Raw genomic sequence first — 26652 nt, 5'->3', positions numbered from 1 at the left:
GTTGATAAACCGGTTTAAACTACAACGCATTACATATGATTTCTTCGCATAATAAGTTCTTTAAAAAATGTATGAAATTTCACGAAAGGAAAAATCTCATATATTAGGACATTACACATCCGAGCGCATGTATAATTTATTGACTTTCCTCTTCCATTCCCAAGTAATAACAAGAGCCTGGATTACAACGTTTTAATACAGCGTCAAAGCTCAGAGTTACATGAATATGAAGAGTCGTGTAAAGACCGTCGCGACGTGATGTTTGAAATGATGAATGGAATCTAATTACATGTAATAATGGCTTGTATTGGTGTGGCGTGATGTCTGAGATCAGAGGCGTGTTCCCTCAAATCCCTTTTTCTCAGTCTCTTATAAAACTCGCTCTCATGAACACTCGCTCAGCCACAAGCCACTGAAAGCTGTGTAATTCCATCCAAAACACTAGTCTTGAACTTTTTCAAAAGTTTTGGGTGGAAAAGTTCCGCCTGGCCTTTAAACTCCAAATGAAACCCTTGGAAGTTTAACATGTGAAGTTTACACTCGCCGTACCGCTATCACTTTACTCCCATCTGTCTCCTCCAGGGACGAATCCACACTTAAATGTCACACGTTTTTTTTTTTTTCACTCCCGAACACATAAAAGAAAATAGCTGGCATCTTCTGTTCTTTTTCTGTCTCACTGTAGAGCATTTACTCTAAACTTAGATTTTTATACTGAATACTATCTGAAGTATTATTTCTTGCTTGATTAGTGGTGAACTGCAGGCGTTCACAGGAAGTGGTTTAGCAGCAATCCATTTAACTCCATCGGGTTAGAATGACCCACTATTCTTCTTCCGCGTCCCCTTTTTAAACGCCTGTCAGTTTGTGTTCTCTGCTGCTGCCCATTATTGCCTGAAGCGGTGCAATCTGGGAAGTCGTGACAATCTCTTTGTCCTGAGGGAAGCCGTCTATCAGTATGTTGTCCTAAAACAGCTTAGTCCTACTCCATACTCTTGTGTTCAGGGCCTCGTTTCATCGTCGCTGCACTCCTCTGGGCCGGAGTGGCATTTAATAAAACTCTCAAGTCCTAGTTTGCATTTCCTTTTTTTTTTTCCTCCTTCTTTGAGCTGGTGTGTTTCTGTACATTTAGCTTGCTCTCAGTTTATAACACTTGGATTCAGCTTCTTGAGTGGATATTTTGTTTAGAAAGATTAAGATGGTTAAAACAGAATCAGAGAGATCTAATGTTGCTTATATAAAATTTTGAATGAGAAAATATTTGAAATCATTACCAAGGCGGTGGCTTAGTGGTTAGCACGTTCGCCTTACACCTCCAGGGTTGGGGGTCCGATTCCCGCCTCCACCTTGTGTGTGTGGAGTTTGCATGTTCTCCCCGTGCCTCAGGGGTTTCCTCCGGGTACTCCGGTTTCCTCCCCCGGTCCAAAGACATGCATGGTAGGTTGATTGGCATCTCTGGAAAATTGTCCGTAGTGTGTGATTGCGTGAGTGAATGAGTGTGTGTGTGTGTGTGCCCTGTGATGGGTTGGCACTCCGTCCAGGGTGTATCCTGCCTTGATGCCCGATGACGCCTGAGATAGGCACAGGCTCCCCGTGACCCGAGGTAGTTCGGATAAGCGGTAGAAGATGAATGAATGAATGAATTACCAAGGCATCTATGGATGTCAGAAGCCAGTGGACTAGCTGTCAATCAAACCGAGCAGCCTGGGGGACGGGGTGATAGAGGTCTTGTCTGGAATGTGTGCTACGTTTGACTTACCTCAGACAAATGAAGTGGAAAAAAAAACAGACTCCAAGCCTCTCCGTGTCTTGCTGTTATAACCTCTGGTTTGCTCAGCGGGGAAAATCTAAATCTATATCTATGTCTGGACTGGAAGAGTGATGCGTATATATGTATATATATATATATATATAAATTTCTAAGTGGGTTAGATTTCAGAAGCTAATTTGCAATACGCTGAGTTGTACCAATACTATAAAAAAAAATGGAGGCGCAAATTGTTTTTCTTCCACTTCCTGGCTCGACTTTGTACTTTCGATGTTAGTTTCCTTGAGATGCAGCAGCTCTCTAGAATTACAATATGAGCTAGATGAAATGGTCAGATTATTAGGAACTCTGTACTTACACTCACCGTCCACTCTATTAGGTACACCTTACTAGTACCGGTGTGGTCTTCTGCTGCTGTAGCCCATCCACCTCAAAGTTCGACGTGTTGTGCGTTCAGAGATGCTCTTCTACATACCTCGGTTGTAACGAGTGGTTATTTGAGTTCCTGTTGCCTTTCTATCAGCTCGAACCAGTCTGTCCATTCTCCTCTGACCTCTGGCATCAACAAGGCATTTGCGCCCACAGAACTGCCGCTCACTGGATATTTTCTCTTTTTCGGACCATTCTCTGTAAACCCTAGAGATGGTTGTGCGTGAAAATCCCAGTAGATCAGCAGTTTCTGAAATACTCAGACCAGCCCGTCTGGCACCAACAACCATGTCACGTTCAAAGTCACTTAAATCACCTTTCTTCCCCATTCTGACGCTCGGTTTGAACTGCAGCAGATCGTCTTGACCATGTCTACATGCCTAAATGCATTGAGTTGCTGCCATGTGATTGGCTGATTAGAAATTTGCGTTAACGAGCAGTTGGACAGGTGTAGCTAATAAAGTGGCCGGTGAGTGTACATCAGGAAATAAAATAAATAGTGACTACATGGAATCACTACATTAATTTATATGCTGTATTTTTAATGTCCTGCGATGACTGTTGCACTCAACATTCTCTCTTTATTACGTCTGAAGTTTTGGCACACTTGGTTTGCTTAGAATTCGCTCTGTGAGGTAGACGAGAGATGATAACTAGGTGGTATAAAGGAACACTAATTATTAGATTCATTGGACAGATTATGTTATGGCATGAGAAAAGCTTTGTTGCATTAATTCCATCTGTTCAGTGTATTCGAGCTTTAAATTAAACGCACACTTTTAACACACTCTTACGGAGTAAAGTCCTAGTTTATTTTTCTTGATTCCACACTGTATATAATCAGTACAGCTCGCAGTTGTGTAGTTGTGTAATTGGCGTTGTCACCTCCTGGTGATTGCACAGATAGCACCAGTGAGAGGGCAGAGAGAAGAGCAATAATTATCAGATTAATGGCCTCTGTGGGATGTGAGTGCAGTCCCAGCAGGGAGAGTAACCCCATTAATGGAGGCCTGATTTGAATTATTCAGGAGTGAGTCTCTGTGGCCCCTCCACTGTTTATACAGCTAACACTGAGTGTGAGAGAGATGGGTTTTACTCATCAACCTTATACCACTAAGGACCTGTGTGTGTGCATGTGTGTGCGTTTGTGTGTGGATATGTGTATGTGTGTGAGGGTGTGTGTATTTGTGTGTATGTTTGGATTTGTATGTGTGGATGTATTTGTGTATATGGGTGAGATGGTGTGTGTGTATGAGTGTGATGGTGTGTGTGTGGGTGGGCATGTGTGTGTGTTTTGGTGTGTGGTTGTGTTTGTGTTTCGGGTGTGTGTGTTGGGGTGTGCGGGTGGGCGTGTGTGTGTGTGTATGGGTGTATGTGGTTGTGTTTGTGTGTGTGGGGGGGTGTTTGGGTGTGTGGGTGGGTTTTGTTTGGGGGGTGTGTGGGTGTGTGTGTGTATGGGTGTGTTGGGTGTGTGTGTGGGTGTGTGTGTGTGTATGGATGTGTTGGGGGTGTGTGTGGGCGTGTGTGTATGGGTGTGTTGGTGTGTGTGGGTGGGCGTGTGTGTGTGTATGGGTGTGTTGCGGATGTGTGTGGTCGTGTGTGTGTATGGATGTGTTTTGGGGTGTGTGGGTGGGCGTGTGTGTATGGGTGTGTTGGGGGTGTGTGTGGGCGTGTGTGTGGGTGTGTTGGGATGTGTGTGTGTATGGGTGTGTTGGGGGTGTGTGTGGGCATGTGTGTGGGTGTGTTGGGATGTGTGTGTGTGTGTATGGGTGTGTTGGGGGTGTGTGTGGGCATGTGTGTGTGTATGGGTGTGTTGGGTGTGTGTGTGGGCGTGTGTGTGTGGGTGTGTTGGGGGTGTGTGGGGGGGAGTGTATGGGTGTGTTTGGGTGTGTGGGTGGGCGTGTGTGTGTGTGTATGGGTGTGTTGCGGATGTGTGTGGGCGTGTGTGTATGGATGTGTTTTGGGGTGTGTGGGTGGGCGTGTGTGTGTATGGGTGTGTTGGGGGTGTGTTTGGGCGTGTGTGTGTGTATGTATGGGTGTGTTGGGGATGTGGGTGTTTCATGTGTGTGTGTGTGTGTGTATGGGTGTGTGTGTGTGGATGTAATACACAGTACACTTTTAGACTCAGTGTCTATTCTCTTTACTGTTCTGATCTTAATGTCTCATCTGAAGCCAATCCATCTTTCTCTGCGTTTTTCTCCTTCCTCCTTCTCCCTTTAACTCCACTAAAGAGCTTCTCTTTAATGTGGTTCAAGGTTTTCCACGAGGCTGAGTGTGTGTTTCAGATTCTCTCCGTCTCAAACATTGCTTCTTTTTATTGGATGGACAAGAGGAGTCATGCTGCCAGTCGAGAAGTGACAATTTTATGAAGTTTGATCTTTTATGACAGTTTTAAACAAAAGCTCAAGATTATTTGCTGCATAATAAATGAAAGCACTTTTGATCCTAAAGTTTTAATGTTTGATCTTCTCTAATCTGCTTGTACTAAACTTCCTCAGAATTTCTGAACAGCTGCCTGATCTTGAACCGATCCAAAGCTTTTCCAGCTCATTAAGGCACCGTTCAGTTTGGGTTTTATCTCCAAAATGCTGCTGCTTTTAAACAGAGAACAGATCAACTTAAATTCTTTATTGTAACCACACAACAAAACACAACATGACACAAAAACACAACTTACATGAACTGGTTTGTGTCTGAGCAAATCACACCGGAACACAACACAACACCACACAACACAACACCATACAACACAACACCATACAACACAACACCACACAACATCACACAACACCACACAACACCACACAACGCAACACCACAACACACCACACAACACCACACAACACAACACCACACAACACAACACCACACAACACCACACACCACACAACACCACAAAACACAACACAACAACACAACACCACACAACACAACACTTCCCTCTAGACTGGTGAGCCAATGTAAGGAATATTCATTTTTTTAAGTCATTTGTTGTTGCAGGTATGTATATTACTAATATTATAAAATGTTCAGTTTAAAAAAAAAAATTATTAAATTAAAATTATGGTTGATGTGATGGTGTGTGTGTGTGTGTGTGTGTGTGTGAGTGTATGGGTGTATGGGTGTATGGGTGTAAGGGTAAGCGTATTCCTGTGTGTGTGTGGGTGTAAGGGTGAGTGTATTTGTGTGTGTGATTGTGTGTGTGTATATGTGTGTGTGTGTGTGGGTGTAAGGGTGAGTGTATTTGTGTGTGTGTGATTGTGTGTGTATATGTGTATGTGTGTGTGGTTGTAAGGGTGAGTGTATTTGTGTGTGTGTGTATGGGTGTAAGGGTGAGTGTAATCGCACGTGTGTGTGTGGAAATTATGGGTGTGATTTTGTGTGTGTGTATAGGTGACTATTCATGTGTGTGTGTGTGGGTGTAAGGGTGAGTGTATTTGTGTGTGTGTGATTGTGTGTGTATGTGTGTGTATGGTTGTAAGGGTGAGTGTATTTGTGTGTGTGTATGGGTGTAAGGGTGAGTGTATTTGTGTGTGTGTGTATATGTGTGTGTGTGTGTATGGGTGTAAGGGTGAGTGTATTTGTGTGTGTGTGTGTATGTGTGTGTGTGTGTGTATGGTTGTAAGGGTGAGTGTATTTGTGTGTGTGTATATGTGTGTGTGTGTATGGGTGTAAGGGTGAGTGTATTTGTGTGTGTATGTGTGTGTATGGGTGTAAGAGTGAGTGTAATCGCGCGTGCGTGTGTGTGTATATTATGGGTGTGATTTTGTGTGTGTGTATAGGTGACTATTCGTGTGTGTGTTGGTGTGTAAATGTATTTGTGTGTGTGTATATGGGTGTGATCATGTGTGTGTGTGTGTGTGTGTATGGGTGTAAGGGTGATACACTACACAGTACATCACACTATACCCACTAAAATAAAAAAATAACCCTTGACAGAAGTTTTGCTTTGATAATTAAATGTAATGAACACAAACATGATGTAAATGATTCCATATCGCTGATAATCATCATTTACATAAATATAAGTATTGACCAGAATAGAGGACATTTTTGGGGATGTTCTGATTTTCTCCCTCGACCACGTGATGCCCATATTGAGCTTTTTAACTCCATCTGCAGTAAGAATCTCGACATGTGACCATGGACTTCATGCTCATGGGTAAGAATGTGTTTCATGCCCATGCTAAAGCCTCAGTAGCTCGACCCAGCTCTATCTCTTCTCTTCCTTATCTCACCGCACATCAGCACTTTCCAGATGCTTTCTACACTGCTGCATCGGGGCAGTGCTGGCGTTGGAGTCAGATTAAAGCAATACATTGGCAGGAAAAGCGGTCTTTCGTGAATACTGGCTAATTATTGTTGTGCGGGACTGTGAGGGGTGATGGGAAATTTTATGAAAGGTGGCAGCTGGGTAATTCTTTAAGGAGAGTTTAAAGGTGGGGTCTCCGTTGTTTGAAAGCCAATGTCGACATTTGAAATCACTAAAACAAACACGCCCCTAACCCAAACGGGTCCCCCCCCTGTATCGATAGCTCCGCCCACATATACATACGTAACTCAGGCAACTAATAGAAAGAAATGTGTCTTTATCATAGCTGAAGGGAAGAACAATACGATTGCAGATAAACAAACAAGCAAAAATGACACACAAGCATAATCATGTAAAGGACAAAGGCATATATTAGTTCTGTGTAACAAAGCAAAACCAACGTTACTCACCTATCGAGAAGGAAAAAAGCGCCTCGGCGTCCCACCGCAGGCCTTCCTGCTCCTTCAGTTCTCTCCAGCGCTGTTAAGCTGATCCTATATTAACACGTCCTACTTCTTACCTTATCGTAAGCCTTTCTTCTCTTTCTTTCTTTGTTTTTATCCTCCATGTCAATGTTAAAACCGCTTTCTACTAATGTCACACATTCGCACTGAACACTCTCTCCACCCATATTGACAAGACACGCCCCTTTCTGCTCATTGGCTACACATTAGTTTTGTTTTTGTTTTGTTTGGCGGCCCAACGCCGTTTTCTGAAGCCTTTCTCAACCAACGGAGACCCCACCTTTAAGTATCACTACATAGAGATCGATCGTTGTACGACTGAGTGCTCATAACATTCGTACTCCTTATACGTACAGTTGTGTTAATTCTTTTTATATCACGCATTCATTGGAAAAAATTTTGTTTTGTTTTGTAGCTCGTACATTTTGATGAAACGCGTGTTTTATACTTGAATAAAAAAGCACACTTCTCTGTTCATTTCTTTAAACACTTTCGTTCTGTTTCATCATGCAGTTTTTTGGTTCTTTACACGTGACTAATCAGACCAGAGAGAGGAAATGAAATAAAATAAATAAATAAATAAAAAACGATGAAAGCCCGTGAAAGTCCTCGCATTTGTTGAGCCGCCTTGAGATAAATAAATTAAATAATTTCCATGAATGCATGTGATTGAGCAAAACAGCCCATAAAAGAGGACCTTGCTTCAGAAGCAGCTCAGGTTTAAAAAAAAAAAAAGAATTGCTGAACTATGGGATTATTTTTTTTCATCTTGATTGTCAGTATTTATTTATTTTTTTTGTATTTTTTTGAGGTTAAAGTGCATTCAGGATGAGCGTCTTTCGGATGAAGTCTTTCTTGAACATTTAATCAGCACCGTATATATAGACAAAATAAAATAATTTTATTATATAATGTTATTAAATAAATAGTTATAATAGATATAACTCCAATAATAACTCCAGGTCAGTTCATTAATCCCTGCTTTTAAGCTCCCTGTCTGTGTAACTGTCAGGAACGCAGACTCTTCGGGGTAGAATGCAAAAGCAGGCTGTTTATTAAGAGCATGACAAATGTAGGTAAAGCTTAAAAATTAAGAAGCGTTTCAAAATATAAGGAAAAGAGAGAAATTCAATTCGATTGATTTGTTTAGCGCTAACAATTCACAAAAATCTCGAATCAGATTTACAGAGGAATGAAAACAGAATAAAAATGTTAAAGGTTACAATTAAATTAATATTTATCTCTTACGTCTATCTCTAACGAGCAAGCCAGGTGACGGCGTAAAGGAAAAACTCCCTGAGATGTTCTTTCCATGAGGAAGAAACCTCGAGAGGAACCAGAAGTCTCAGAAGTGAACCTCATCCTCATTTGGGTGACACTGGACAGGAAATAACGTCAATGTAAATAACGTCCAACAGTTTGTAGTCGAGTGAACTAACAGGTCATCGCCAAATTCCGAGTTCATCACAACACCAATACAATATACCATAACATTAATACTACCATATGGGCTGCCTCAGCAGATCAGAATCAGATCGTTCTTATGGTCAAGGTGGTCAAAGAACAGCGAATATACCTAGACTGGTGAGCCAATGTAAGGAATATTCATTTTTTTAAGTCTATATTACTAATATTATAAAATGTTCAGTTTAAAAAAAAAATATTATTAAATTAAAATTATGGTTGATGTGATGGTGTGTGTGTGTGTGTGTGTATGGGTGTAAGGGTGAGCGTATTCCTGTGTCTGTGTGGTTGTAAGGGTGAGTGTATTTGTGTGTGTATATGTGTGTGTGTATGGGTGTAAGGGTGAGTGTATTCGTGTGTGTGTATATGTGTGTGTGTATGGGTGTAAGAGTGTGTGTGTATATTATGGGTGTGATTTTGTGTGTGTGTGTATAGGTGACTATTCGTGTGTGTGTTGGTGTGTAAATGTATTTGTGTGTGTGTATATGGGTGTGATCATGTGTGTGTGTGTGTGTATGGGTGTAAGGGTGATACACTACACAGTACACCACACTATACCCACTAAAATAAAAAAATAACCCTTGACAGAAGTTTTGCTTTGATAATTAAATGTAATGAACACAAACATGATGTAAATGATTCCATATCGCTGATAATCATCATTTACATAAATATAAGTATTGACCAGAATAGAGGACATTTTTGGGGATGTTCTGATTTTCTCCCTCGACCACGTGATGCCCATATTGAGCTTTTTAACTCTATCTGCAGTAAGAATCTCGACATGTGACGATGGACTTCATGCTCATGGGTAAGAATGTGTTTCGAAGATGGTCAAATAACAGCGAATGTACCTTGTCTGTAAACTGGATAAAAAGGAGCATAAAGAAAGGCTTGGTGAACATCACAGATGTGGGAGAACTGAACGTATACTTCAAGTTCAAACTGACTCAGAGGCGTTTATAGACAAATCTAAACCAAGCATGCGTAATTAAATATAGGTAGAATGGTGACTGGGAGTGCTGGTGGTTACTGGGAGGGGAGCGTGGTTGTAGGTTGCAGTGGTGTGTGATGTGTCTGTCACAATGCAGATACGTGAATGGTTCTGCCTCGTCTTACACTACAGCCGCATCGTGTCAGGAGGACAATTCTGTAAGTGACACTTTCCTGTGGTGTGAGGTCATTATGAATGTCTGCACTGGATGAGAGTCTTTTAATTATCTCTGGAGCTTTTTGACCCAGATCACACCACACACACTTTCCAGTAACTCCTCATGTTTGATCTTGGATCAGCTGGATTTTTTTTTCTTCTATACACATAGCAGTCACTAATGACTTATGAAACCAGAAGCACTTTTGTGGTATAATGACTCTGACCTTTTAATGACATCATTTCAGTCTGCTCTTTTCTGGCTAATTGGGTCATGGACCAGTCATGGTTCCAAATTTAGGTCCCGGACCTCCTGTCTGCGTGTTGGCATTGCTGGAGCCATGATCGGTATAACCTCTAGCTCCTAGATTTGGTTCTTGCATGCCTTTTCCACCAAAAAGAACCATGTGCTGGTTCAGAGTTAGCACTGGTGCTGGTTCAAAGTTGGTTCCACTGGCGAACCTTCTAAGAACCGGTTTGCCTTTCCACCGGCTAGAGAGCCATCACAGGGCCGAGTCTGACGTCACTGTATACGTGTCACGTGTCCCAGCAACTTTAGTGCAGCAGCGACAAACACAAACATCAACAATGGCGGATGTTGCTTTACTGTTAATGATCATGGCTTTGTGAACCTACATCGGCATCCAAACGTAGCGAATCCGACGTGTACGTGCAGCTCCATGTAATCTGTTTGAACGGAGGTTGTTATCGAGAAAGTACATAATGTTATTTTATCATTAACACAGAAAAAGTTAGCCTTAGCATGTAGCTACTTACTATCATGTGTTCTGATAATTGATCATATCGCGGTAAAGTAAAAGTGTATTAAACATTAGTATACTTAAGGTATATTATCAAATACGCTAACAGTAGCTCCGCCCACAGCTCCTGACACAAGCGGTTCTTAAGTCTAGACCAGCAACGTTTTGGTGCTACTTAAGAACCACTTTTCCTGGTTCAGAGCCGGTGCTTTGGCTGTCGAAAAAGAAAGAACTGGTTCTAAATTAGGCCCCGAACCAGCACTCTGCACAACTGCCTCGGTGGAAAAGGGGCATTGGTGTCATATCCAGACTCATGTCTTTCACCCAGGGGTTTCAGTATCCTCACTCATAGGTTGATCTAGGATTATCTCCATCTGTATACTGTATGCAACACCCTTTTCCATCCCTTTACCTAGATTCATCCCCCTTATTAACAGTGGATTAAATGATTAAAAGGAAACATCACAGCTGTGATGCCTGGTCTTTTCCCTGACTGCCCTTCTTGTCTATCTCTATTAGGGCTGGCTACGTGACACCATTACATTCATATCTGTGCACAGCGTCTGTCGTTTTGAATGAGAGATTAACATTTCACGTTCACACTACGGCTTATGCAAGCGCCGCAAAATCCAGAGTAACACGTCTGTCCCGCGTTTATGTGCTTTTTTTTGCTCACCCACATTATCAGTGTTTCATGTTTCTTTTGCTGACTAGGCAAAAATACATGCAGCTGTCGTTTGAGTTTTTTTTTCCCTTCTGCAGAAAAGACGCATTTGTATCGTTTCCCTTTCATGCATTAGACTTGTCCTCCTCTCAGTTTGTTCCTTTGTCTGCATATGTAAGTAAACAGTGGATTGAAATATCTGTTTTTTTGGGGTAAAATTTTTTTTTTCATTACAGCAGCCAAGATTTAACGCTGATAAACCAAAATAAAGTGTGCACCTCCTTTTTTTAAGGGGGTTAATTATAATTATGCTTAGAATGAACCAATCACATTCATATTCATGTTTAAAAGCAATTATCATTATCAATATATCAAAATCGGGGGCACGGTGGCTTAGTGGTTAGTACGTTTGCCTCACACCTCCAGGGTTGGGGGTTCGATTCCCGCCTCCACCTTGTGTGTGTGGAGTTTGCATGTTCTCCCCGTGCCTCGGGGGTTTCCTCCGGGTACTCCGGTTTCCTCCCCCGGTCCAAAGACATGCATGGTAGGTTGATTGGCATCTCTGGAAAATTGTCCGTAGTGTGTGATTGCGTGAGTGAATGAGAGTGTGTGTGTGTGCCCTGCGATGGGTTGGCACTCCGTCCAGGGTGTATCCTGCCTTGATGCCCGATGACGCCTGAGATAGGCACAGGCTCCCCGTGGCCCGAGGTAGTTCAGATAAGCGGTAGAAAATGAGTGAATGAATGAATATATCAAAATCAACAGTTATCAAGATCAGCTGTTTTTGTAGGATTTTCTCAACGTTGTCTTTGTTTCCTCTGACTTCTGAAGCCTTGGTCCACAAAGAGCTTATAGCGCATGCATTGGATCTTAATACTGGAAGGAATTTTTAAGACATGAAACCATGTACCATGGAGCATCGATGTCATTATAGAAATGGATGACAAATAGGGCACCACCATGACATAAGAACAGGAAGTCTCTCCAAAATCAACAAAAGGATGAGGAAAAAATTCATCAGCAGCCTGCCAAGGTTTACAGCAGCATTGACGGAGCTGCAGGAACATCTGGCGAGCGCTGGTTTCTCCCTATGTGTGAGATTAATCTCATGTATTCTTCACATGCCTGGGCTGTGACTAGACAGAAACAATGCAATCTGACCTGCCTTAATCAACCAAAAGTATGGTTCATACTGTGTTATGATCTGATCAGACCTAGAGAGGTAGAACGTTTTAGGCTTTGATAAGTATAGGTTTCTCTTCATGCTGGATCTGCTTCTCTTCATGCTGGATCTGCTTCTCTTCATGCTGGATCTGCTGATTTTCAAGCTGGATCTGCTTCTCTTCATGCTGGACCTGCTTCTCTTCAAGCTGGATCTGCTTCTCTTCATGCTGGATCTGCTGATTTTCAAGCTGGACCTGCTTCTCTTCAAGCTGGATCTGCTGATATTCAAGCTGGATCTGCTTCTCTTCATGCTGGATCTGCTTCTCTTCATGCTGGATCTGCTTCTCTTCAAGCTGGACCTGCTTCTCTTCATGCTGGATCTGCTTCTCTTCATGCTGGATCTGCTGATTTTCATGCTGGATCTGCTTCTCTTCATGCTGGACCTGCTTCTCTTCATGCTGGATCTGCTTCTCTTCAAGCTGGACCTGCTTCTCTTCAAGCTGGACCTGCTTCTCTTCAAGCTGGACCTGCTTCTCTTCATGCTGGACCTGCTTCTCTTCATGCTGGATCTGCTTCTCTTCATGCTGGATCTGCTTCTCTTCATGCTGGATCTGCTGATTTTCATGCTGGATCTGCTTCTCTTCATGCTGGACCTGCTTCTCTTCATGCTGGATCTGCTTCTCTTCAAGCTGGACCTGCTTCTCTTCAAGCTGGACCTGCTTCTCTTCAAGCTGGACCTGCTTCTCTTCATGCTGGACCTGCTTCTCTTCATGCTGGATCTGCTTCTCTTCATGTTGGATCTGCTTCTCTTCATGCTGGATCTGCTTCTCTTCATGCTGGATCTGCTCTTCAAGCTGGATCTGCTGATTTTCATGCTGGACCTGCTTTTCTTCATGCTGGATCTGCTGATTTTCATGCTGGACCTGCTTTTCTTCATGCTGGATCTGCTTCTTTTTTCAAGCTGGATGTACTGACTTTCATGGATAGCTCCAAAACCCAATCTAATTTGTACATGCCTCTTATAGACCAATGAAGATGAAGATAAATCTCAGCTTCCCACATGATAACAACCTAAAATACACATTCAAGTCAAGAAAGAAATGGATTCTAAAGAAGAGGATGATTTTGCAATGGTCCAAACCTGTGGAATAAAATAAAATGTGTTACAATGGTAGACACTTACCCAAAAAAAACTTAAGATGTGTGCTTATAATACAGGATATTAGTTAAGGGGTGTGTACACTTCTACCTCCAGATTAGTAAGCAATATTTTTTTTTTTTTCCAAAGGGATTGTTTTTTTGTTTTGGGTTGTTATATCTCATTAAAGGTGGGAAAAGATCAGACATAATTCATCACGGTTGAATTTTTTACTATACTAAACCCTGCAATTTCAGCAGGGGCGGGAAGACATTTTATATCCGCCGTGTGTCAGGTTAGTCTTTGTTTGCAAGATGAGGGAAAGCAACCTCAAAGAAGGAGGAGCCTCTCAAGCTGTAATCAGCAAGATCATAAGGTCTGGCTTCAATCTCATCTTGTCCAGTGTCATGTTTCCAAACATGTGGCTGAAAATAAGGCTGAAAAAGGAGAGTTTTGCAGCATGTGTGAAAGGCCGAGGTGTCTTGAATGACATGCTGGGAATGGAAGTTTGGGCCATATGTGCTCCAGCTGCTGGCTTTTGGTGGCAGGCTCTTGAGAACCAACAAAGATTAGTAATGCCCCTTTTCCACCGAGGCAGTTTGAGTGCTGGTTCCTAATTTAGAACCAGTTCTTTCTTTTTCGACAGCCAAAGCACCGGCTCTGAACCAGGAAAAGTGGTTCTTAAGTAGCACCAAAACGTTGCTGGTCTAGAATTAAGAACCGCTTGTGTCAGGGGCTGTGGGCGGGGCTGTGGGCGGGGCTACTGTTAGCGCATTTGATAATATACCTTAAGTATACTAATGTTTAATACACTTTTACTTTACCGCGATATGATACATTATCAGCACATGATAGTAAGTAGCTACATGCTAAGGCTAACTTTTTTCTGTGTTAATGATAAAATAACGTTATGTACTTTCTCGTTAACAACCTCCGTTTATACAGATTACATGGAGCTGCACGTACACGTTGGATTCGCTGCGTTTGGATGCCAATGTAGGTTCACAAAGCCATGAGCATTAACAGTAAAGCAACATCCGCCATTGTTGATGTGTTTGTGTTTGTCGCTGCTGCGCTAAAGTTGCTGTGTAACATGACACGTATACAGTGACGTCAGACTCGGCTCTGTGATGCTCTCTTAGAAAGGCAAACCGGTTCTTAGAAGGTTCGCCAGTGGAACCAACTTTGAACCAGCACCAGTGCTAGCTCTGAACCAGCACCCGGTTCTTTTTGGTGGAAAAGGGGCATAAGACTCTTAAGACTGATCTCTGCTGCTTATTTTTCATCGGGCCATCCTCCGAGTAATTGCTGTTGCAAGACTGAAATAAAAGTTTTTCTCGATAATTGCAATGTCTGGCACGTGTACAGCTGTGAAATTAGTGAGTGTTCGACAGTGTTTAACAGGAATGGGCCAGTGAATAAATGGTGGCAAAAATAATATTGTTGCTTGGGTGTGACCTTAAAGGTGAGGTGCACGATGTTTAAAAGCCAATGTTGGCATTTGAAATCACCAAAACAAACACGCCCCTAACCGAAATGGGCCCCACCCCTGTTTTGATAGCTCCGCCCCACACATACATACGTAACCCAGGCAACTATCATGGCGGAACCTGCTGGGGCGGCTGGCCGAGGGGATATTTTTTATCAATAAATGAACACAATGAGTAATACTATGGTAATAAAAATGTGTTTTTGTAGTACTGTGTGTTGTACCGTCAAAGGTTTAGCTCCGTTTCACGCGGAAGACAACGTTCAGTTCTCTCCAGCTCTGGAAAGCTGATCCTATATTAACACGGGTCCTACTTCTTGCCTTATCGTAAGCCTTTCTTCGCTTTTCGTTTTTATCCGCCATGACAACGTTTCAATCTCTTTTGGCTAATGTCACACATGCGCACTGAACACTCTCTCTGCCGCATATTGACAAGACACGCCCCTTTCTGCTCATTGGCTACACGTTTGTTTTGTTTGTCGGCCCGACTCAGTTTTCTGAAGCATTTCTCAAACAACGTGCACCCCACCTTTAATTACAGCGGTAAAATCAGACAACAGCAAATTTGGAAACAAAAAAGAAAAACCAAATAAAAAAAAAGGCTACAAAGCCAAAATCACAGCATTAAATAAGAATAATAAGAATAGCATCAGTAGATTCCTTTTGGGATTCATGTTTTCCCTTCCTGTGAACGTTATTTTCTGTGGTTTCTCAGAGTAACGAGTATGTGAGGAACATCTTAAAGGTGCCCTGCCACACGTATTTCATTACTTTTGTGGTAATGTCTGAAGTTTACCATGGACTCTGTAACATTCTTTTGTTGAAATAATGCCTTGGTTACCTTGTTTCAAGCCATTCTTGTGTGGTATAGAAAGCCTGCAGGAAGACTCAGCTCGATTTGTGCCAGTTCTCATGAATATTCAAATGAGCTATGCTGCTTGGCTCCGATTGGCTAACCGCTAGGATATGAGAGCATGACTATTCATTCACCCAGCGCAATAAGTAGCCTAGGCTAGAGGAAATTTGTTTACAATCACCTTGAATTGCGGGAGAATGGCTTCTTCAGGAGCCCGTTGATGTTCAGCCATCTTTGCTGTATAGGAACCTCACTGAGCTACACGAATTCTGGAGGCGTGGTCTCAAGTGGGAGAGCTCATGAATAGTAATGAGCTCAGTCACTCTGACGTCAGACTGACCAGCTTTTCCAACTGACCTGATTTCTCCCCTTATTTATTTTGAGTGGCTAGAACTGACCGCGGAGGTAGCAGTTCGTTTTCACATTCACGATACAACACAAACACATATGGACCTAACACATATCAATAAATACAAGTAAAAACGGTTTTGTGTGGAAGGGCACCTTTAATACATTCTTAGATCTTCTTTAAACAATTTATTAGTAACACTAACATTACATGTTTCTGAAACCATTCATCCATTCATTCACTCATCTTCTACCGCTTATCCGAGCTACCTCGGGTCACGGGGAGCCTGTGCCTATCTCAGGCGTCATTGGGCATCAAGGCAGGATACACCCTGGACGGAGTGCCAACCCATCACAGGGCACACACACATACTCATTCACTCACGCAATCACACACTAGGGACAATTTTTCCAGAGATGTCAATCAACCTACCATGCATGTCTTTGGACCGGAGGAGGAAACCGGAGTACCCGGAGGAAACCCCCAAGGCACGGGGAGAACATGCAAACTCCACACACAAAAGGTGGAGGCGGGAATCGAACCCCGACCCTGGAGGTGTGAGGCAAACGTGCTAACCTCTACACCACCGTGCCCCCCGTTTCTGAAACCAGTTTGAGACAAATTTTGCTTTGGGAATATGGAAAATTTGCTTATAGACGATGGGTAAATTGTGAAGGGAGGCGTAGTCAGGAGCCATACTCAAAGAGTCTGTGACATTTAAGAGATGATAGATTTATACTAATTAAAAGCCAAAAGTATTTCAGGAAAACTTTCCCAACACTATTACACCACCGCCACCATTCTGGACTGTTGACTCAAGGCAGGTTGGTTCCATGGATTCATTCATTTGTCACCAAATTCTGACCCTTTCATCTGTGAGCCTCAGCAGAAATGAAGGTTGATCAGACAAGACATTTCTTTCTCTCAGTCTTCTGACAGTCTTCATCTGACCTGTTTTGATGAATCTTATGTCCACAGCAGCCCTCAGCTATCTATTGTTGGCTGACTAAAGTAGAACCCAGTATGGTCATCTGCTTTTGTTGCTCACGATCTCCTGTTCTGCCAAAGGTCTTGGTGATAACACCTTTAAATATCACCATGTAATGGGAGGTCCGCCGTGTAAGAATACGGAACAGTTGCTCTTTTTTTATATAATAGAAGAATCAAACTGCCTAAGCCTGGTTCATTTACCCTGCAGAATATTACTGTATCGATGGATAGCTAAAAAAAAAAATTATATAGTGTCTATATGTTACTCTATGGTCTATTCTGTATTTATGGATATCTATGGTATCTATCGATTGCCTTAATGGATATTATTTGGTATCTGTGGTTTATTCAGTGGTTATTATTTAGTATCTATGGATTATCCCATGGATATTTTTTACTGTAAGTAACTTTGTTACTTACTCACTGGTTGTTTTTCAGTGTCTATGGATTGTTTTAATATCTATCGATTACCTAATGGACGTTATTTATTATCTATGCATTAGTCAATGGATATTATTTAGATTTTAATGATCATTTCAAATCTATTATAGTTTACTTTTTGGCCATTAATTAGTAGCTATGGATAGACTCGTGGATATTATTTGAAATCTTTGGATTGTTTAGTGTCTATGGATTACTCCATGGATAATATATAAAATCTTTGGCTTTTTTTCCTATCTGTGGATTAATCCATTCTTATTATATAGTATCAATGTCATATTCCATTGTAGGTTACTACAAGGTTATTGTTTAGTATCTATGGATTATTTTGTATCCATAGATCAATGCTCAATAATGACAGCAAAATAAATGGGGAAATGCTTCCCTATTATGTTTAGAAATTCATGTCAAGACCTGCCATGGGTTGCTGAGAGTTTCTGGGTTTAATGCCATAGATGGGGATTGACTTGATCTGTTTGTAAGACTAAAATAAAACCCACGTTTGAGAATCATCCATATGAGAAACAGTGAGGGAAATCGAAACGGGCCAAGCCTATGGAATGTATAAAGCTTGTATAAACTCGCTTTTAAACCAACTTCACAAGTGTTAAAAGCCATGATCTTTATTGGTAAGCTTTGATTGCTAAGCTTTCCTATCCTTACTTTACTATAGAGCAGCAGTGTGCTTTTGTGTGGTCCTCACAGTTTACTTGCCGTTCTCAGTGCTGAATGGAGACTGTGTGCTCTCACGCTATGCTTTGTTTGCTCTCCCCACGCTGGGGTTGGGTGAGTGTGTGAGGTCTTGGCCTGAGTTACATCTCAAACCCCTCACCCCAGATACCAGGATCAGAGAGACACTGTTCCTCTGACAGTGGGCAGCTTGGCTGGTTACAGGATTAGAGCCAAGCAAACCCGACGATGAATGACTGTGGGTGGTAATATTCTGGCAAATATTTGTCAGTGGCAACAGATATCACTGTCAGTTTACCTGCAGGCATCCATCTGAGGTTGAGGTGTGAGAGCTGGATGTCTGAAGGGCTTCTTTTCTTCCTGTTTGCTGAGGGAAGATGGAAAGAGAGAAGCTTTGAGAGGTGGAAACAGAGGTGGAATATCAACCAGAAGCTTAGAGAGAAAAAGCTACACAACATGCTTGAAGTATCAAGACCCAGCAGGCCAACTAGCACTGGTGACCAAAAGCAACATGTAGTTTTGTTTTTTTTTTGCATTTCCATTGGCACTAATATCGAGCTTGTTGAATAATCAGCAAATCAGCACAAAAGAGATCACTAATCACAGCAACAGTGTTTGATTTCTCTACAGTTTGTGCATCACACTATTAGAAATGGGTTCTGCAAACGTGCTAGTCAAGGTAGCTGTTAAAACCTGGAAACCACGCTGATACAGAGCTCTTCATGGTAGCTGTAAAGCAACAGTGTCCAATCTTATCCACAAAGCGCCGTTGTAGCTCTGATTCCACTTGATTCCAACAGATTCCAATCTGTTGATCTTGGCTTACAAAATACTATGAGGTATCACTTCTGCATAAAGGCTTCCTCTAGAGGCAAAGTAATTATCCTTTGAAAGTACGTTAGTTAAGATTTCTGATAAATAGGTCTCTAATGCAGGCGTGTCCGGTCTTATCCGGGAAGGGATGGTGTGGCTACAGGTTTTCATTCTAACCAAGCGGAAGCCACACGTGAATCTATTAAAAGTCAAGATTACCTGATTAAAGGTGGGGTCACTGTTGTTTGAGAAATCCTTCATAAAACTGCGTAGGGCCGTCAAAAAAAAACAAAAACAAAACTAACGTGTAGCCAATGAGCAGAAAGGGGCGGGGCTTGTCAATATGCGGCGGAGAGAGTGTTCAGTATGCATGTGTGACATTAGTAGAAAGCGGTTTTAACATTGACATGGGGGATAAAAACAAAGAAAGAAAGAGAAGAAAGGCTTACGATAAGGTAAGAAGTAGGACGTGTTAATATAGGATCAGCTTTCCAGCGCTGGAGAGAACTGAAGGAGCAGGAAGTTGGTCACATATTCACAGATTGGAGTTTCCTGAGTCAATAACTCCTGAGCTAAACGCTGTTACTACACAAATAACACCTCTTTTCTATCGTAGTAATGTAGAGACGCAGCTACAACCGTGTTTTGTGTAGTAACAGTGTTTAGCTCAGGAGTTATTGACTCGGGAAACTCAACTTTACTTAAGACGCCGAGGCGCTTTTTTCCTTCTCGATAGGTGAGTAACGTTGGTTTTGCTTTGTTACACAGAACTAATATATGCCTTTGTCCTTTACATGATTATGCTTGTGTGTCATTTTTGCTTGTTTGTTTATCTGCAATCGTATTGTTCTTCCCTTCAGCTATGATAAAGACACATTTCTGTCCATTAGTTGCCTGGGTTACGTATGTATGTGTGGGCGGAGCTATCAGTACAGGGGTGGGACCCATTTGGGTTAGGGGCGTGTTTGTTTTGGTGATATCAAATCTCGACATTGGCTTTCAAACAGGTGGAATCAAGTGTGGCTTCTGCTTCGATGGACTAAAAATCCAGCAGCCACACCAGCCCCTGCTGGACACCAAGTTCCTACACCCTTGCTCTAACGGATAAAATCAGTTAAATAAGATTTGTTAAATAAGAGTTTTTATCTTTTTGTTTTTGCTACCTGAACTCGTTCCTATTTCCTCCCATGCAAACAAAGCTCCGCCCCCAGAACATATGGTGGTTCAACTAGAATTAGCAATTTAACTAGAGATATCTCTATAGCAAAGGGTCTATAGCACTTTCAAGCACACACATACCTTTTTTTTATCTGATTTGATGAGTTACAGCTCCTTACATACAAACACGCAAAAATCTCATAATGATTTAGAAGGATGTGAAGAGGTGTTGTGGGCGTGACTATAAAATGACTGACAAGAGGCTAATCACAACACAAATATACGTTCTGATAAACAAAACTAATTACTATTGCACCCCTTTCCCCCATCAATATGAGCAACACTAGCAAGTTTGTGTAGGAGTGCACAGATGTTTAGATATTTTAACCCTTTGAGCTGATAGTGTTCATTTTGGACGATTGGGTCGTCTGGAGATTTGGTTGCAAAATTCCACTCGACTATAAACTGTCGCACAGAAGAAAGGACATTATTTACATTGACATTGTCTCCTGTCCAACGTCACCTAAATGATTATGAGGTTCACGTCTTCGTCTGGTTCCTCTCAAGGATTCTTCCTCAGAACATCTCAGGGAGTTTTTCCTCACCACCGTCACCTCAGGCTTGATCATTAAGGATAAATATCAGAGATAAACGGTGACTTCATTTTAAACTTCAAACTTTTACATTTTTTATTTTATTTCTATACTTCTGTAAAGCCGCCTGAGACCATGTGAATTGTTAAAAGCGCTGTACAAACAAATCGAATTGAACTGAACACCGAAATAATTATTAGCATCATATTTTGAAGTCTGTAAAGAAAATATGGAAAAGAAAAAGCACTGTACGGATGCGGAGACGCACGGATGCATGTACGGATGCATTGTTGTTGTGTGTTGTGTGAGTCAAAAGTGTGTATTGGGACTAAAACGTCTAAAACAACGATTTAGTTTTTACTGTCAGGGGAGCAGATGGTCAGATGTAGCACCCAGAAGGGCAAATCGGGTATGTTGTGTCTCACAGGGAGCAGTTTTCATTAGCTGCTTTAGTAAGTAGAAGGTGTTGTTAGATTACTGCAGTGATTACTACATGAAGTCGGTTTAATTCAAAGCTTTTCACTAAACCCTGTAACACCAAAGCGAACATTTGAACAGATGCCAGTATGCAGTGCTACAGCAATGCTGCAGGCTGAAATCCTCAGCCGACGATGAGCCGATAATGCTTTTGTTTTTAATATTTGTATTTATTATTTCTACATATTACATCTATCACACACGTTGGCTTGCACTACGGACTGGAGGAATATGTAACTGCAAAAGTATATTTCGTAATTATGCCACTCAAGTCTTTTTTTCTAACCCTAGTTCATAGTTATGGACGTATTACTCACTCTCACTCATTTTCTACCGCTTATCCGAACTACCTCGGGTCACGGGGAGCCTGTGCCTATCTCAGGCGTCATCGGGCATCAAGGCAGGATACACCCTGGACGGAGTGCCAACCCATCACAGGGCACACACACACACACTCTCATTCACTCACGCAATCACACACTACGGACAATTTTCCAGAGATGCCAATCAACCTACCATGCATGTCTTTGGACCGAGGGGTAAAACCGGAGTACCCGGAGGAAACCCCCGAGGCACGGGGAGAACATGCAAACTCCACACACACAAGGCGGAGGCGGGAATCGAACCCCCAACCCTGGAGGTGTGAGGCGAACGTGCTAACCACTAAGCCACCGTGCCCCTCCTTGGACTGTATTATATTTGTATAATTAGCCAGACGTCACATCTGTACTAACCAGCTGTGGCCACTTGTGAGCTCATATATATATACATGTATAAAACAGATAATCGACTGCACTGGTAATAATCTGGTTTCAGTATAATTGGTAATAAGTCTAGCCCTAAATCGTGTCAGACTGATAGCTAGGCTACCATTCTGCTTTGTTCTAAACCACATACGGCAGATTTAAACAGTCTAAAGTTATACATACATGGAGTATAGTCATTTTTTTTTTTTTAAATTAAAAGGGCGATATGAAGAAATGACCCGGGTTCCATTAGATATTGGTTGAAATCATTTTTGCGGTAACACTTAACTGTTCGCTCTGCAGTCTCAATCGAGTGTTTTGCTGATTCAGCTCTCTGTTTTGAGCTTGAAACGAATCGAATCGATTCGTAGCGCCGCTCGAACCAAAGTGGGCAGCAGGCATGGCTTCTACATTTGTCGTGTAATGAAATAGAGACAATAACAAAATCATGCGCACCAAGACGTGTCATTTTTTCCTATAAACACTTACGTTTTTAACAGGAGTTAATGAGGAGTGTCCTTCAGATACAGGCTCTTGATTTTCTCTTCAGTTTTTTCACTGTGAAATATTTCGGCTAGTGATGATACAAACGTTTGTGTTTATGCTTGTGTGCAGATGTTAAGAGTTAAAAACCTCCCCCGAGGCAATGAGTAGCCCACGGCTGTCTTTAATGATCTTCCCGTGTGTATGTGTGTGTGTGTGTGTGTGTGGGTGTGTGTGTTGGAGTGGGGGATAGGCATACTCACACAGTGCATGCTCATACACTCACTCTGACGTTTTGTCTTTCCCTGAGACCAACTGTCAGAACTACTGTAGCAACACAGAAGCTTTGAGGACTGTGTGTGTGTGTGTGTGTGTGTGTGTGTGTGTGTGTGTGTGTGTCTGTGTGTGTGTGTTCATGTGCCTTTTGGAATCCAAAGAATGAATAAATATTCTCTTCATGGAGACCAGAAGACCCACAGTGCAGTATTTGATGCGTCACTGCACTGGAGCCAGATGTTTGGAGTTTCCTCATCAATGTTCTTCAACAGATTCTGAGTGTGTTGTGTTGACGTTTCTGGTTTTACCAATTTAAATGTTCCTTAACTTGTTATCCAGATTTTTCGACTTTCCTCTAAACCATTTTCACCATCTGTGTATTTCAAGCAATCTACTTGTTGATTGGAAATGAGATCCTTACGCCGTCGTTCCACCTCGATAAAGACTTCTCTGTGTAGCCGTGTATATCAGACGAGCGATCGAGGACACATCTGTATCCAGCAGCAACGGCAGAAGCGGCACATTATTTCTCCCGTTGTGGACTTCTGATGCTGCTTCTTGTGCACAAACGATCTGGCAGCGTCTCGTTGATTGCGAGCCAGATTCACAAACCTCACATGCAGATTCACACCCACACATCTTCTGTCTGTCATTTGGAATAACCTCCAAACCAGCAGTCAGACGCAAACAGGCAGTAAAAAAGACTAGGACACCACTTAGGCTCCCACAGGCCTTACATTTAAATGTCTGTAGAGTGACACAATAAGCTGCGCTATTAAAGGGTAAAGTGCTACTGGAGTCATACGTATAAATAGTCCATTATAAACCCTCACCTCCCAAAAGTGCACTACTGGGCTTTTATTTTTATTTCATTTTGCCTCACTTCTACAGAGTGGCTTCCTCTTATGTGTCATTATTATAAGAAGAAGGATAACCAGTATGTGTTTGCTGCCATGTAAAAGTCCTGCTTTCAATTTATGCCTCTTTGCTTATTTTCTTACAATCTACATTCTTCTTGTAATGTAATGAAACTGTGCTAAATCAGATCGGGATTCAGATTTCTGAGGTTGTCACATGTATCGTATGAATGAGACTAGAAGTCGTCTGGAGGATGATTTCAGTTTGTACCGAATGTTAAATTCTGTTTAAAGAAAATGAAGGGATCTTGATGACTGTATCATTGTTCCATAAGGGTTTTTTTTCTTTATCATATTACAGGGCAGTCGTGTCCTAATGGTTAGAGAGTCTGATTCCTAACCCTAAGGTTGTGGGTTTGAGTCTCGGGCCGGCCACGACTGAGGTGCCCTTGAGCAAGTCACCAAACCCCCCCAACTGCTCCCCGGGCGACGCAGCAGAACAAATTCTGAATATGGGTCACCATACTTAGCTGTATGTCACTTTCACTTTTTTCAGTACCGTGAGCTGCTTTGCTTGCCTACAAGCACATTAGCATTTAAACCATTGGCAACATTGGCACGGTGGCTTAGTGGTTAGCACGTTCGCCTCACACCTCCAGGGTCGGGGTTCAATTCCCGCCTCCGCCTTGTGTGTGTGGAGTTTGCATGTTCTCCCTGTGCTCGGGGGTTTCCTCCGGGTACTCCGGTTTCCTCCCCTGGTCCAAAGACATGCATGGTAGGTTGATTGGCATCTCTGGAAAATTGTCCGTAGTGTGTGATTGCGTGAGTGAATGAGTGTGTGTGTGTGCCCTGTGATGGGTTGGCACTCCGTCCAGGGTGTATCCTGCCTTGATGCCCGATGACGCCTGAGATAGGCACAGGCTCCCCGTGACCCGAGGTAGTTTGGATAAGCGGTAGAAGATGAATGAATGAATGAATGAATGTTTGTGCTGAAACCCTTATAGTAGGAATGTGAGTATTCCTGGTGTAATTTCCCTTCAGTGACTTTTGCTCGAGGCTTTGGTGTAAAACACCGGCGATAAATGAGTGCTTGAATTTTTCAGGCTGTCCATCCATCAGTCCGAAATTCATGTCAGAGCGAGAGCGAGTGATTGAACGTGTGTAGGATTTCGATGTGTCGCGAAGCAGAAGCCTGGAGGCTGGATAGAAAGAGTCAAATTATTAGGAACTGATCGATATGAGCCTGGAGAACAATCCAGAAACATCAGATAAAAAGCAGGGTCTAACAGGCACAGGATATATAAACAGGTAGAACAATAAAATACAAAACATAGCCAAGAACACAGGATCAGAACAAGTCAATGAAAGTCAAGAAGATTTTATTGTCATTTCAATCATAAATAACTGACACAGTACATACAGTAGTGAAATGAGACAACGTTTCTCCAGGACCCTGGTGTTACATAAAACAACACAGAGATAAGGACTTAAAGTAAGTTGTCCTAGCCACATAAAGTGTATCGTGTGTAACTTAGTGCAAACAGTGTGAGGAAAAATACAGTGCAGACAAACAATACAAAACACTAGGGTTGGGTATCAAAAGAAATTTTCCGGTTCCGATTCCGGTTCCAGTTCTGCCTTACGATTCCCGGTTCTGATTCCGATTCCATAATAAAAGAAATGTGAAAAATAATATGCACAATACTTAAACAATTCCATCTGTGTTTATTATTCATTCATCTTCTACCGCTTATCTGAACTACCTCGGGTTACGGGGAGCCTGTGCCTATCTCAGGCGTCATCGGGCATCAAGGCAGGATACACCCTGGACGGAGTGCCAACCCATCGCAGGGCACACACACACTCATTCACTCGTGCAATCACACACTACGGACAATTTTTCCGAGATGCCAATCAACCTACCATGCATGTCTTTGGACCGGGGGAGGAAACCGGAGTACCCGGAGGAAACCCCCGAGGCACGGGGAGAACATGCAAACTCCACACACACAAGACGGAGGTGGGAATTGAACCCCCAAACCTGGAGGTGTGAGGCGAACGTGCTAACCACTAAGCCACCGTGCCCCCATTTCAATTCATATCAATTTAAATTGAAATAAATCCAACATCAAATTGAACATCCAGAATTACAACTTAGCAAAAGCAATTTTTTCTGAAGAATAATTAACACGTCTGCTTTCTCTGGGAGAAGACGAGACCTTTCCTGGCTTATTGTATCTCCAGCTGTGGAGAAAACCCTCTCAGAGGGGGGAGATTTGCTTCACTGTTGTAGCTTTGGAAATGAATCCACACTTTAGACTTTTTTTTTAGACATGTTTAACACAAAGCGTACCTCAGCACAACAGTGCGAGTGACTGATTTCTGTGGTAAGCTGCGTTAATTTGGTTGCGTGACTGTAAACAGTGTAAACAATGAATATTCATGAGGTAAGACATGGCTATTTAAAGTGACCGCTCCCAGCGCTTTGCCCGTCATCGCATCGGAACCCTAAAACAAAACCAGGGTCGGTTCCCTAACACTAACCCTAACCCTAACCCTACAAAACACTACAGGACAAAACACACAAACAGAACCAGTCAGTGTGAATTCTGTACTGTATATTATACAGTACATTGTAGAGAAATATAGGGTTGTAAACAAAGACGGTTCTTTTAATCATCTATACACTTAAGTTATAACAGCAGTAGGATGAGGTTTTGAAATGAGCAGTTGTGAATGTGTGAGTGTAGTTTACGCAGTTGGGTGTGTGTGTGTGTGTGTGTGTGTGTGTTTTTTGGTAACAGTTCAGTTCTGGTTGTTGAGGAATCTGGTGGCTTGAAAGAAGAAATTGTTGCACAGTCTGGTTGGTACCTTTTCCCAGATGGCAGGAGGGTGAAGAGTGTGTGTGAGAGGTGTGTCAAATAGTCAAATATATACAATTAAGTATAGGTGGAAACAGTCAACACTAAGCCTAGGAGTGGAGGTGGTTAGCAGGAGATGGACTCTGTGGTGGCCATGTTTGTACTATAGGTCATGGTGAAACTGGGTTTGTGACTTTATGCGATGTGACAATATGCAGTTATCATTTTAACCAGCAGATGAACTGAATCGATTTTGGAA

General features: G+C 42.2%; 1 protein-coding gene across 6 annotated transcripts in view; it reads left to right on the top strand.

Moving 5' to 3' along the window:
* The window catches only part of neo1b (neogenin 1b), a 154928-nt gene that overhangs the window by 63315 nt on the left and 64961 nt on the right, over window positions 1–26652 (top strand). The gene's annotated exons all lie outside the window — the stretch shown is intronic.

This window comes from Tachysurus vachellii, chromosome 14 (genome assembly GCF_030014155.1).
Source record: "Tachysurus vachellii isolate PV-2020 chromosome 14, HZAU_Pvac_v1, whole genome shotgun sequence".
NCBI classification, from domain to species: domain Eukaryota; kingdom Metazoa; phylum Chordata; class Actinopteri; order Siluriformes; family Bagridae; genus Tachysurus; species Tachysurus vachellii.
Note: the sequence above shows the minus strand (reverse complement) of the source record. Positions and strands in the feature narration are given on the sequence as shown.